Here is a 14,368-nt window from a genome sequence, read left to right as displayed (position 1 = left end):
GTGGTGGGGCAGCAGGAGGCAGGGAGAGCTCTGCCCACCCCAGGACACCTGACAGCCAGGAGCAATCCCAGAACACAGCACTGCCCAGCCCCAGAGGGGAACTCTTCCCACTCCTCCCTCTCCTTCACTACTGTGAGGCAGAGAGGGGGACTCTGTTCAGTGCTGAGGGGGCTCTTCCTCCTCACCCCCACCACCATGGGGTGAGGAGGGGGGCTCTGTGGGGCTTCCCCCCAGAGGGGGACTCTTCCCCCCTGTTCCTCCCCCACTGCCATGGGGTGGGGAGCAGGGCTCTGTTCAGTGCTGGGGGGTGCTCTTCCCCTCCTCCCCCCACCACCATGCAGCGGGGATGGGAGGCTCTGTGCAACACTGCCCAGCCTGGCCCAGGCCAGCTGGGGTGTGGGGAATGGCTACAACTGAGCGACAGCTGCCAGGAGTGGCCCCGCCCCCATGGCCAGACCCAGGTCCACTATGCAGCTGCCTTGGCTGGGGTTGAACAAGGATGGCCCAGGCCATGGTGGCAGGGCCACCCCCGGCAACTGTGGCTCAGTTACACCCACTCCCCACATCCTGACTGGGCCAGGCTGGGCCAGGCCACCCTGCACAGAGTGGGGGTGGGGAGGAGGAGGAGGTAGAAGAGTCCCAGCACTGAACAGAGCCCCCCTCCCTGCCCCATGAGGGGGGGGTAGAGTCCCCCTTGGGGTGGGCATCCCCTTCCCCCACATCATCCTGCAGTGGCAGGTGGAAGGGGGAAGAGGAGGAGGAGGAGCCCCCCTCCATTATTGCACAGAGCACCCCCACCTTGGGGGAGGAGACAGGGGAGGAGGGGGAAGAGTCCCCCCAGCATGAAACAGAGCCCCCCTCCCTGCCACAGAGGACAATCATCCCAGCGTGGCCCCATTAAGGTGAAGGGGGCAGGGAGAAGGGTTAATTCCTCCCTCCATCCTTTCTGCACTGCAGCTGGTGTCTGCCAGCCCCAGGAGCCACCACCACAGCCCCCTCCCCTCTGCTCCCCTGCAGATGGGCAGACCCTGGTTGTGGTGAGAACAGAGGGGAAGGAGGGAAGAATTAACCCCCTCCCTGCCCTCTTTACCTTAACAGGGCCATGCCAGCCAGTGTCTTGCCACTTCCTGTCCCTGCTTAGGTTAGAGAGCAGCGGGGTGGGGCCACCCCTGCTCTGGAGCAGAGAGCACAGGCCAGTCCAGAGAGCATCCTGGGATGCTGTAGGACTCTAGTTTAAACTTCTGGGATCAACCCTGGCTTGTCATAAGCCCCTAAGTGGAATTCAAATTTTAACTTATAAAGTTCTAAATTACCTGAAAGACTGTGCTTTTGCCCGATACAACATGGAAGTATTTTTACCTCCCTGCCTGCCATCTGACACCTCCAGGGAAGGAATTCTACCTGATCAATGCAAAGAGCTACTCATCACAGCTCACAAAGACACTCTCACGGATCCAGAGGGACAGCCTTCCATCTTTAGCTCCCTCTGTGCAAAAATGAAGTTTATTTCCTACCTATGGGGACTTTTTACCATCTTGTACCATCTACACTTTTCCCAGAGCCTGATGAAGGGACTTGGATCCTGAAAGCTTCCAGAAAAGGACAATTTTCTTGCCATTTTCCAGTTGGTCTAATAAAAGGTATCATTTTGGAACCAAGAATTCTAGTTTTTTATATGTCTTTTGCGTGATATAAACTCATGATTAAGATCAGCAGAAGCGCTATCACTGGTACTCTTTCAGGATAAAAGAGAGAGAGAGTTATTGGCAGTTTATTTGTTTTCTATGAGCAATAAAAAAAATTATATCTTTTTTTCCCCTCTTTCCTTTGAAGGAAGGCCTAGGATAAGGTAGAAATACTTAAAGGCAGGCCTTGTTTATATTTTATGATGTGGTTTTTGATTTATGGAGTAGAGGGCTAAAGAACTGACTGAGCTTTAATAGCTGTGTTTTTAAAATTGGAATGAATAAATAAATAATATTAAAAGAAATAAGTGCCAAAACCCTTTAGGGTTTCTCTATTCTAGGTGTTAATCTTAAATATATATACACACATGCATGTGTGCAAAACACACACACACACAAATTAGGAAATAGAGATTAAGGAAGACAGTTGAGCATTTTCATTCTGCGTAGCATCCGAATTTCAACTCCTTCCATCGATAGGTATTTTTCTTGGACAAATAGGTGCAAAGCAAAGCAAATTCCAAACTTTACAACAAAGGCTTGTTAAATGAAAGTGTTCCTGTGTCCTTCAACCAACATGGCTACAACCTATACCCCTTTAAAGAACGAAGAATTTTTTCATGATTAAATGGTAAATGGGTAATCTGCAGAACACTTAATCTTCATGTCAGCAGCTGATTTTTTATAGGTTATGAGTTAGTGATCTTAAAGGACCTATTCAAAAGAAGAGGTTTCAAATACTCAAAACCAGAAACAAGTAAGGAATATTTTTTCCTTTACCAGATCTTAGCTTTATAATAAACGATTCCCTTGTTACACACATGTTCAGCACAGCTGGCTTATTTTGACTCTGGTTCTTAAGAAAGCACTATCACAGCTTGCTGGCAGGAAATAACAGGGAGTTAAAAACGAAGTGGTTGGAAAACAAGTTAAACAGAAAATCTAATTAAAATAATTCTAGCCTTTATTTGGTCTCTTTAATGGAATGGATATCTTTTCAGACTTTTTATGCTTAGTGGATGTTACAGCAGTTGTTGACGGAAGTGCATTTCCACAATTTCTGATTCCTAATTTAGTACTAAGCGTTTTGGATCATTTGTTTCATTAATATAAAAAATCAAATATTTGATTTGTAAATATATACTGAATCAAAGACGAAGCTCTAAAGGCAATGTGACTCTGATAGATACAATATCCAGTATGTATGTACTCAGGATATCTAGGTTCTGTTTTCAGATTTGCTATGTGACAGTGATCAAACTACTTGAAAAAGAACCAAATCACATCAAATGGCAGGATTTTTTTTTCTATATACGATGAAAACACCGGTGTGTATCACTGAACAGTATAATGAAAGAGATCTCAGCACTGTAACTGATATACTGCTGGAACATGCAGTGCAGTTTGGCACTAAGTGGGTATGTCTACACAAGACACTGATTGTGCAGTAGCCAAAAATATTGCACAGTAGCATGTCACAGCATGGACAGTGCTAATACATACTGCAAAGTTTTATTAGGCTACTGTGCAGTAGTGTCACCTGAAAGACATTTGCTGGCACTACTGTGCAGTAACTTCAGTTACTGAGCTTTAATTAGTACTTGCTAATAGAACTACTAAATAAATGCACAGTAATGACTGAGCAGTAGCCTCTCATATAGACGTGCCCAGTGGGTGCATCTACATCTGCACTTTACTGCAGAGCAGACTAATTAATTATCTCTGCAGGTAAGTGTCACTATCTACATGTGCACCGGTATTAAGGCACAGTAAACTAATTAACTTTGCCATAAGATAGTACTGTTAGGGACAATATTATCTTACAGTGAGGTCATTTACTGCACTGAAACATGTGTAGATGGTGACCGGGCAGGGGCCAGACTCTTGCCTGAAGCCTAATCACACAGCTCCAGGGGGTCAACACCCTTGTGCACCAGCCAGCCCCTCTCCTGTCTGATGCTGCCCCCACAGGGACCAAGGTGCTCCCTGCCAGCCCAGCTCTGCTCCACCTCAGCTGGAACTACTGCTGTCCTGGGTACATGTGTAGGTGCCGTTCCCAGGAGCAGTTTACTCCAGCTCAAACTGTGCTGGAGTTTATTATGTAAAATTAACTTCATATGTAGATGCACCCAGTTTCCTCTCAGCTGGTTTAGCCCTGGCTTCTCATATGCAATAATGATACAACTTACTACAAAACATGCAAACTGTGATTGCTGACACACAACTAATCTTGTCCACAAGTGAGTTTCTTTCTGAAGAGGCATAATGCTGTTAACATGGTTGCAATCATTTGAAATACTAACAAGTGTAGAATTTTCTTAAATGAGCTACAGCAAGTCCAAAATTTTCCAAAGGAGTTGGAGTCAGAGTTGGAGTTTCCCAAGTTACTCAAGAGGATCATAGAGCAATTAAAAGCTTTGCCAAAGTCCTGAGGAACAGACAAAAAAACCCAGTAGACCAAGTGACCTAGGCTCTGCTCCAATGCTTAGTGAAGTCTGAGGGAGTCTTTGCATTCGCTGCAGTAATCTTTGGATCAGGCCAATGCTAATTATCCCTACTGAGAAATTTCCTTAAGTAACTCATTTTGAAGGCTTATGTAAACTGAGTGATCATAGTACAGAAGTCTTTTTCCATATTGGTACCACAATTACAGACAGGCAGTATATTTTTTCAATGAGTCTTAAGTGAAACACGAAAGAATAAGAAATCCCATCAGGAAGCATTACTGCCCAGCTGATCATCATGGAAGTTAAAGCCAGGATGGACCAGTAGTAAGTTCCCCAAAGAGGGGAGTGGCATGAGCAGGAGCTTGTGGGATTGCACAGAGGTGAGGTGACTAACTGGATTATCTGGAGGTGGTAAAAAAAACCCAAAACCCTACATAACTTAAACTAATTCACCTAAGAAAAGGTATGAGGAGGATGTGCACAGAAGCCAATGATGGTCAGAGTCAGTGAGTATGGGGTCCCCATTCAAGGTGTCTGGAAAAAGAAGAAAACAGACAGAGAGTGCGAGTTCCAAGGGATGCTGGGCAGAGGTCCATGATACCTCTGTCCCAAGGGGTTTATGAGACTCTGCATTTGGGACTAATGGGGCGGAGAATTTAATAGGAAGCTCTGGGGTCAAAGGGACTGTTTCTTAGAACTTATGAAATAGAGAATCACATACATATGATCCCTGCAAGTGAGAACTAATGAATGAAAATGTTAGATTGATTTCTGCACAGAAACATCTGGAGTGGTTAGGGCAGAATATGGGGATGGTGGAGCCCTGTGAAGAGGAGGCAGCCTACTAAGTTGCAGGATTGGTCATCTGATCTTCCTCCCAAGATTACAGTTTCTTTGGTTCTTTTCCCTTTTTCATCCAAGGCATGGCGGGGAGTACCAAAGAGGACCATCGGGTCCTGACAGAGAGTCTGCAACTTTCTATGATAAGATCTTTTGTGCATGGCAAGGACTTCCACAGTGGTTCATTGGCTGGAAAGTGACAGGCTCTTCCAGTGAAGTGTGAGTAGCATGATCCAACCACAGAGAGAAAGAAATGGAGGGCATGGGAGCTTGAGCTTGGATGGTAGCTCCAAAGGACTGGTGGTAGGAACATTAAATAATACAAGCTTAGCAAGTCCAGATCTGGTTAAGGACACAAGAGGCTGAAGCAAAAATGGTGGTGCTAAGTGCCAACAGGAGCTAAGTGAAAAAATAGAGGCACAGCAAGCAGGCATGTTGGGTGTTTCTGAGAAATGTAGAGTCCCCAAGATGACAGGAGACAGCAATGTTGAGGCCTATTTACAAACTTTTGAGAGAAGAGCCATCACTGCAGGGTGGGACCCAGCCAGATGGGCCTCATTGTTAGGGCCCTAGTTGACAGGCCAGGCTCAAGCAGCCTACAGGGCACTTTCAAGACCAGAGGCCCATGATTATGCAACAGTGAAAAAGGCAATTTTGTACCAGCTAAAAATATGTCCTGAATTTTATCAGCAGCAATTTTGAGCAGCAAAGAGGCAAGATGAAAAACAGCGCAGGATTCTAGCTTAGATATTGAGGGACACAGTAGAATGCTGGATTTTTTTTCCCCTTTGAACATTACATTTTTACCCTTGAACAATTTTTGTAAAAATTTAGAAGAAACACAGAGTTGAGTGAGGAGACACCAGCAGCAGTATATAGAGCAAGCTTTACAACTCTGAAGCTGAGAAGATCAGAATGAAAGGGAAATTCTCTAAACTAGGGGTAACTGTGGGAAAAAAAAATCAGAAGGGACAAGAAATATGGCCTGGTTAAGAAAACCACTGGCAGAGAGGGTCATGATATTTTTCCGAATCAGGGTGTCCAGTCATATAGCTTGACAATTCCTCAAGAAATTGGGTGAATGATGCCCCTGGGAGAGACAGAGAGAGACTGTGCATGGGAAAGGGAAATCTGGAGCACAAAGAGCAAATAAATTGCATCTTTGGATGGTTGAACAGACCAAGTGATATCCCAAAGCCTGTGATACAAGTAAAGATTGGCTCTGTGATTGTTCCAGCCCTTCTTGATTCAGGGTGTGCTCAGACCATGACCCAAAAGGGGAGAATTGATCCTCAGGAAGGAGAAGTCAACATGGACATAAGTATGGTATGCCTACATGGGAAATCCTATACCCACCGTAGATGAAGAGTTATGCTAACAGTAATGGATAACACAGAGAAAATGGCAGTGGGTTTTACCCAGACTCTTCCCTGCCCAATGTTACTGGGGCAAGACTGGCCATACTTCTATGATGCCTTAAATGAAGCCCAAGACTGGAGAGATCGAGAAGCGAGCAGGGAAGAAGTGGCAGAGGAGTTAGAAGTAGCCTTCTTCAGAGGTGAATTTGAGACCCAGGGCCTAGCAGATGTTCTGCATGACATAGACCTAGAGGAAGTAATCGGGGAAAATTTTAGAGAAGAACAGGCAGCAGAACCAATGAGTGTATGCAGAAAGCCTTGACAAGTGAGAGGAGGCGGTGGAATGGCCAGTTACTAGCAAGATACCCCCACTTCAAGGTAAGGGACCACATTCTCTATTGAACAGGCAAAGGGAAAGTGGCAAGGGGAGGCAGTCACCCAGATTTTAGTTCCCTGATGTTACCAGAAGGATATGGTTAGAATAGCTCATCCCCTTCCACTGGGGGGACATCTGGGCAGGGACAAAATGACTGCCCAGCTTACGTAAAAAAAACCTATTGGCCAGGGTTACATAAGCAGGTGGAGCAGTTTTGTCACCCATGCCCCAAATGCCAATGGTATTCTGACATACTTCCACCCAGAGCCCCATTACAACCTTTTGTAATAGTTGAATGGCCGTTTGACAAAATAGCTCTTGATGTCATTGGCCTTTTCCCTGACAGCATAGCTGGGTGTCAGTTTGTCTTAATGTTAATTGACCACAATACTCATTACCCTGAAGCAGTCCTGATGAAGACAGTGACTGTGTGTGACAAGTGGCAACTCTTGTGGCTGGGTCTCATGTTGGCCTGCTCACCTGTCTCTGTGGGACAATCCGTCTGATCCCACCTGCTATGACTTTGTTGTTCCCATATATGGATGATACATGTGGGAGACTGCCCATTATTGCTCTGATGCCAGGGGGTGCTATCTGCAGCTCTGAACTCCCCTACACCACAGCCCATGCCTTGCAGATGGCATCCAGATTAATATTACTCCCAGTCTGAGACCGGAGCAAACTGAGTCCAAAGTTGGGCTCCACATACACACATTCACACTATCTCTCCTCTCACAGGAAGCCTCTTTCACTCCGCCCCTCTTTCACCAGGGCCTCTGGCATATTGCCTGTTACCGGGCCACACTCCACAGACCTGCTCCTCCTTGGGCCATCAGGCTTCGCTACTGTCATACTGGCCTTGCCATGCAGATCCTTTGGTTCCCGCAAGTTCCCTTACTGTACATGGCTCAGCCTTATGCCAAACCCTAGGCTAATTCTGCCCCAGGCCTCCCACTGGGCACAACTTCTCCTGGGGCTAGCCCTTGTACTGTCCTTCAAGTTTACTCTCAATCAATCTTACTCAGTACACCCCTTGGGCTGTCCTTCAAGCCTACTCCAACTTCAACCTGACTCAGCCCCCTCACACGCACAGCCCTTCAGGCCTACTCTCATGCCCAGGACCAGGAGCCTCCAAACCATCCCCATAAGCTCCTGTGCTTACCTCCAAGGTTGTTCCCACTGCAGCTCAGCTAGGCAATGTTTCTGGCTCCCTTAACCACAGCAAACTGCAGCCTTTATATGCCTTGTTCAAAATGGCTGCACTCATCAGGCACCTGGTAGCTGCCTGCCTCTGCCCTTAAAGGGGCAGGGACCCAAAGGTGCCCTGCCACACAGTGCCAAAAGTGGCAGAAGAACGTATTAGATAAATAACTTGGGTGGGGATCCCTCAAGAGATAGTCTCTGACCAAGGCACGAATGTTCTGTCTAGAATGTTAAAGGGAGTTGGTGAAACCTTTAAGATACATCATCTTAGGACATCAGTCTATCCTGCACAGACTGATAGCCTGGAAGAAATATTCAACTGCACTCTGAAAACCATGGTTAAGAAAAGTATTCAAGGGGACACCAAGAGATGGGAACAAACCCTTCCCCCTCTTATGTTTGATATTCAAGCTTACCTGGGCTGCTCTCCCTTTGAGTTGATTTCTTGCCATAAGCCTCAAGGCCTACTTGATATAATGTGTGAAGACTGGAAGGAGAGTGAGCGTGTCAGCAAAAGGGATCCTCATCATGTTACAGAGCTTTGAGAACAGCTTGAATGCATAAGACACATAGCCTGAGACAATTTGGAGAGAAGTCAGTCCCGCCAAAAGCAAAATTATGATCAGAGTTCTAGTCATGCTTCAGGATCACACCAGTAAACTAGTAGCTAAGTGGCAGGGACCCTTTAGGATCTGTAGATAGGTAGGGCCCACCAACTATGAGGTGAAGCAACTATGGCAGCGAAAGAATAAACAAATCTATCATGTTAATTTACTAAAGGAGTGGGAGGATCATGAGAATTATTTAATGGACCCGAGGGTGGTAGAGGAGGAATGGGCTCCAGAGATTAGTGACTCTCAGGATATTGGTAAAACTGGTCTCATTATTGGGACTCATTTTCCTGAAGGAGGGATGGAACAAATGGAACAGCTGGTGCTAGAATTTAAAGATGTGTTCATGGAAGTGTCTGGTAAAGCCAAAGGGATTTTTCATCAGATTAGAACTAGCCCAGGTCAGGTAGTGAGGGAGCATTGAAGGAGACTGTCCCAGGTCCTGTATATCCCAGTTTGAAAAGAACTTAAGGAAATGCTAGCAAGGGCCATCATAGAATGATCACAGAGTCTGTCGAGAATCCCTCTTGTCATGGTGCCAAAACCAGATAGGGGTATTCAACTCTGTGTTGACTTTAGGAAAGTAAACATGATTTCTTGATTTGATGCATTTCCGATGCCAAACATTGAAGAAATGCTAGAGTGGATTAGGCAGGCCAAGTTTATCTTGACCCTCAACCTAACCAAAGGCTACTGGCAAATTCCCATGGCTCCAGAAGTTAAAACAAAAACTGTATTCGGCACTCCATGGGACCTATATCAGTTCACATATTTGCCCCTTGGTTTGCATGGAGAAACTACCTCATTCCAAGTTAATGGACAAAATCCTGGTAACTCATCATGAATACATATATTCATGATGGGCAACATATATTGAGGATATAGTTTCATAGTTTTGTAGTTGATAGGCTCAGAAGGGACCTGAGCAGATCATCAAGTCTGATCCCCTGCCATGGGCAGGAAAGAATGCTGGGATCAAATGACTCCAGCCAGGTGATTATCCAGCCTACTTTGAAGACCCCCAAGGTAGGAGTGAGCACCACTTCCCTTGAAAGTTGGTTCCAGATCCTAGCTGCCCTGACAGTGAAGTAGTGCCTCCTGATGTCTAGCCTGAACCTACTATCAATCAACTTGTGGCCGTTATTCCTAGTTACTCTGGGTAGTGCTTTGGGGAACAGGGCCTCTCCCATTCCCCACTGATCCCCCATGGTAAGTTTATAGACAGCCACCAGATCCCCACTCAGCCTTCTTTTGTGGAGGCTGAACAGGTTCAGGTCCCGTAGCCTCTCCTCGTAGGGCCTGCCCATGCGAGTGGCTCTCCTCTGGACCCTCTCTATGCTGTCCACATCCCTCCTGAAGTGCAGTGCCCAGAAGTGGATGCAGTACTCCAACTGCAGCCTGACCAATGTTGCATGGAGGGGAAGGATCACCTCCTTGGACCTGCTCGTGATGCATCTGTGGATGCATGACAAGGTGTGGTTAGCCTTACTGACCACGTCCTCACATTGGTGGCCCATGTTCATCTTGGAATCAATAATGAATCCAAGATCCCGTTCTGCCTCTGTGATGATGAGAAGGGAGTTCCCCAGTCTATAGGTATGCTGCTGGTTCTTTCTCCTTAGGTGCAGTACCCTGCACTTGCCAGTATTGAATCCCATCCTATTCTCATCCACCCACCCCTATAACCTGTCCAGATCTAGTTGTAGCCTGTCCCTCCCTTCTAGCATGCCCACTTCTCCCCACATCTTAGTGTCATCCACTAATTTTAACAAGGAGCTTTTCAGCCCCTAGTCCAAAACGCCGATAAAGATGTTGAACAGTACGGGCCCAAGGACTGAGTCCTGGGGGACTCCACTGCCCACATCCCTCCAGGTAAAAAATGACCCGTCCACCACCACTCTCTGGGTGCGACCCTCCAGCCTATTTGCAACCCATCTGACTGTGTGGGCATCAATGCCACAGTTGCCTAGTTTTTGATGAGAATGGGGTGAGAGACAGTGTCAAAGGCCTTCCTAAAGTCCAGAAAGTCTATGTCCATTGTGACAAGGATTTTGTGACCCGATTGTAAAAGGCAACCAGGTTGGTCTGACAGGACCTGCACCTAATGAACCCATGTTAGTTGCCCCTGAGCATAATCTCCCCAGCTGGTCCCTCGCAGATGTACTCCTGGATAATTTTCTCAAAAAGCTTCCCCAGGACTGAGGTAAGACTAACAGGCCTATAGTTACCTGGGTCCTCTTTCCTCCCTTTTTTGAAAATGGGGACCACATTAGCCTTTTTCCAGTCCTTTGGCACCTAGCCAGAGCATCACAAGTGCTAATAAAGCCATGCCAGGGGCCCCGCAACGACTCCTGCCAATTCCCTCAGCACCCTGGGGTGGAGATCATCTGGACCTTCTGATTTAAACACATCCAGCCCCACCAAAAGTTCCCTATCTAGGTCCTCCCTGACCCTAAGCCTGGTGGTACCTCTCCTGAGTCCATCCAGAATCCCAGTGCGGGAGATGTCCCAGTTCCTGCTCAGAAAAATGGAGGCAAAGAATTTGTTGAAGAGGTCAGCTTTTTCATCTGGTGCAACCACCAGGTTGCCAAGCATGTCCTGCAGGGGCCCCACGTTACCTGGTGCCTTCTTTTTACTCCCTATGTATTTAAAAATGGACTTCTTGTTATCTTTGATCCTGGTTGCTAGTCTTAGTTCTGTCTCTGCCTTAGCCTTCCTAACAGCCATTCTACAGTCTTGAGCAATGGAGGCTTAATCCTCCTTGGTGATAACCCCTCCCTTCCACTGGTTGTACACCTCTTTTTTAGCTTTCAGATGTTCCTGAATACCTTTGGTGAGCCATGGGAGCTTTTGAGTACTCTTGCCCCTTTGATTCGAGTTGGGACTGTCACCCTTTGGGCTCAGAAGATCGTCTCCTTAAGGAATGGCCACTCATCTTGGACTCCCAACTCCCCTACCCTCTGGGACCTCAGTACCTCTCCTACTAATCTCCTTAACTCATTGAAATCGGCCCTCCTGAAGACAAGTGCTACTGCCTTGCTGCAGGCCTTTGACACCCTGCACTGTGTAGTAATAGTAATTTATTCAGGGATGTGGGAACAGCATGTACATCATGTGAAAAAGATTTCAGAAGAATTAAGGTGAAATGGGCTAACAGTCATCCAAAAAAGTGTGCCTTGGGGAAAAAAAAGAGACCAAATACTTAGGCTTCAGAGTAGGGCAAGGTAAAATCCTACCACCCACTGATAAGGTAGAGGCCATTCTGTCCTATTGACAGCCACAGACAAAGAAATGATTAAGAGACTTTCTAGGATTGGTAAATTATTACCACAAGTTTATACCATGATTTTCAGAACTGGCTGCTCCTTTGACAGGCCTGCTAAAGGATAGAAAAGGTGGACCTGTGCGGTGGACTCCTGAAACTCACATAGCATTCTTGAGAGTTGTTGAGAGCAAATTCAGGCCTGGATCAGGGAACTCTCTGTTAAGTAGGACAGCAGATGACCTCTACCTGACCCACCCTCTACAGAGTGATGTCAGCAACCTGCGAAGACCCTGGAATAGAGTGCTGAGCGCACACCTGCATGCTGAGTACAGAGCCTTGTGGGTGGAGTGCACTACCTGCATAAAAACTCATTTTAATTGACGGCTCTGTGTGTGTGTGTGTGTGTATTGCAGGGCACTAAGGTGCCTGCTCCTATAAGAGCAGAAACTGCCTGGGGTGAGGGTCCTAAGAGCCAGGCAAAAGCCCAGAGATGCAGGTTATTGTGGCAACAGGCCAATGAGTAAATTAGCCTGCACCTGCACCCAGTCAACTGACTGGGAGAGGCAGGGCCCTGGGCAAATATAAACCCCAGGGCCGTAAGTAGGAGGAGAATTCTCTGTTGGCAGCTGAAGGGGAAGGAGCTCTCGGAGAAGAAGCTCACAAGAGAGGCTTGGTAGTTTGTTCTACCCCAGGTAGGAGTAAGGGTCTCCAGGAGCTCACCCAAGACTCTGGCTTACAAGGCACTTAGTGCTGGGAGAAACTGGATGTTTTAAAGGGACAGAGCACACCTGAAACTGCTTATATTAGGTTATAGCCCAGGGGCTCAGATTTTAGTTGCTGTTTGACCGGTGGATTGGGCTGAGGCTATTGGAGAAGGAGGAGGCCTCATTGGGGGCCCACGACATTGTGGGACCCCAGTGCCAGAGAAGGGTGCAGCAATCAGAGGGTGAGAAGAGCCCAGCGCCAGTGTGGGCATGGAGACAGGGCTGCAGAGAGCTCACCACTAGTGTGGGCATGAAAACAGGGCTGTGGAGAGCCCAGTGCGGATAAGGGGCCGATTTGTAGTAAGACCCAGGAGAGAGAACGTCAATGCCATCTGCGAGGCTTGGGGCATAGTAAAGTGTTGATTTGGAGCCACACATCTAGCCCATAAGACTGAGGGTGTCCTGTGTATCATCCATTTTGAAGCAGGATGCCAAAGGGTCTAAGAACCCACAGGGTTCAGTGGTCCAGCAAGACCGTGTCCAGACAATAAGATCAAGAGCAGCCTCCCTATATTAAAAGTACCAGCAAGACATGGTAGGCAAGAAAGAGGGTGCCTGTTGGGCAAGATTGGCACGGTCAAGGAGCCCTAGGGGTATCACAGCCATCCCTGGGGACCCCATCCCATGACAAGTGGTGCATTGGCCAGGAACTTGGCCATGCGCAGGGAAGGAACCTGTGTCTTTGAGAAGGGGAACAAACATTTGGGCTAGAATATAGATTGAGAGGCATTTATAGTAAGGCAGTGGCACCACAGCTCTGAAGGTAGAGCTGAGGGGGGAATTACCACTGCCAGAGACTGTATGGGGGGGAAGCCATTAGGCCCCGACCAGGAAAGAAGTAAGGCGAGGTTAGTCATGGCTGAGGCAGAGACCATGGAAGGTCTGAGACAAGAGAACTTCACCTGGCTATTGTGGGTGGATGAGTTGGAGGAAAAAAAGGCCCTGTTAGAGTGGGAGTTAGGAGTGCTGAAATCCCAGAAAGAGCAAGCTGAGGCGAAGGTCGCTGCTTTAGAGCAGCAGATACAATCAGGAAAGAAAGAGGTAGGGTGCAAAAAAATAAGGCACTTGATAGCTGTGGAGGCTGAGAGGACTCAAACACTTGAACAGCTCATCATGAATGAGGATCAGAAGAGCCGGGAGCGAAAAGAGAAGCTGCAGAAGATGCAGGAGGAGATGACAGCATGGGCATCAAGGTCTCCTGAAGCCTGCACAACCCAGACAGAGGGACAGAAGTATGTGCAACAGAAGTTAGAAGCATCAAGAAGCTTATAAGTGTCCTCCAGAAAGAAATCCACAGCCAGGAGGACCAAATAGAGTGGTTGCAGGAGGAGGTGAAGAGTTGGTAACAGAAGTGCATACATGCACCTTGCACAAGAGCTGCGAGACAAGCTGGTTGAAAGCCATACCCAGGCAGAAGAAGCAGGAAAGGTGATCTCGAAAGAGATGGAGAAGGTGAAAATCTATATGACAAATTATGAAGTGCTGCAGGACCAAAAGCTGTCCCTTAAAAAGCAGGTAGAGGCCATGAATAAGGAGAGTGATGGGTTATGGACCTAGTTGCAGAGAGTGGAGGCAGAAAAGGACCAGCGTGGGAAACAGGTACAGTCCCTGAAAGCCCTTGTAGAAGACAGCTCGGCTAAAGAGGCAGTGAGGAGCACAGAGAGAGAGAGCAGTTACAGCTTCAGGTGTAAGCTGCAGGAAAACAAATTCAGGCACTGGAGTCAGAGAATAAAATGCTACAGGAGGCAAGGGATCAGACTGTTATAAAAGCCCAGGATCCCTGTGAGATTTGAGATGCCACAGGTATTGCAACATCTAC

General features: G+C 47.3%; 1 long non-coding RNA gene across 1 annotated transcript in view; it reads right to left on the bottom strand.

Moving 5' to 3' along the window:
* LOC132249075 (uncharacterized) overlaps positions 1–7,933 on the bottom strand; it is a 33,556-nt gene extending 25,623 nt beyond the window's left edge. The window contains exon 1 of the long non-coding RNA XR_009460467.1: positions 7,869–7,933. This is a non-coding gene — a long non-coding RNA (uncharacterized LOC132249075). The remainder of the gene's footprint in view (positions 1–7,868) is intronic.
* Between the last annotated feature and the right edge of the window lie 6,435 nt (positions 7,934–14,368).

This window comes from Alligator mississippiensis, chromosome 3, assembly GCF_030867095.1.
Source record: "Alligator mississippiensis isolate rAllMis1 chromosome 3, rAllMis1, whole genome shotgun sequence".
Taxonomy (NCBI): domain Eukaryota; kingdom Metazoa; phylum Chordata; order Crocodylia; family Alligatoridae; genus Alligator; species Alligator mississippiensis.
This window is presented reverse-complemented; position numbering and strand designations above follow the sequence as displayed.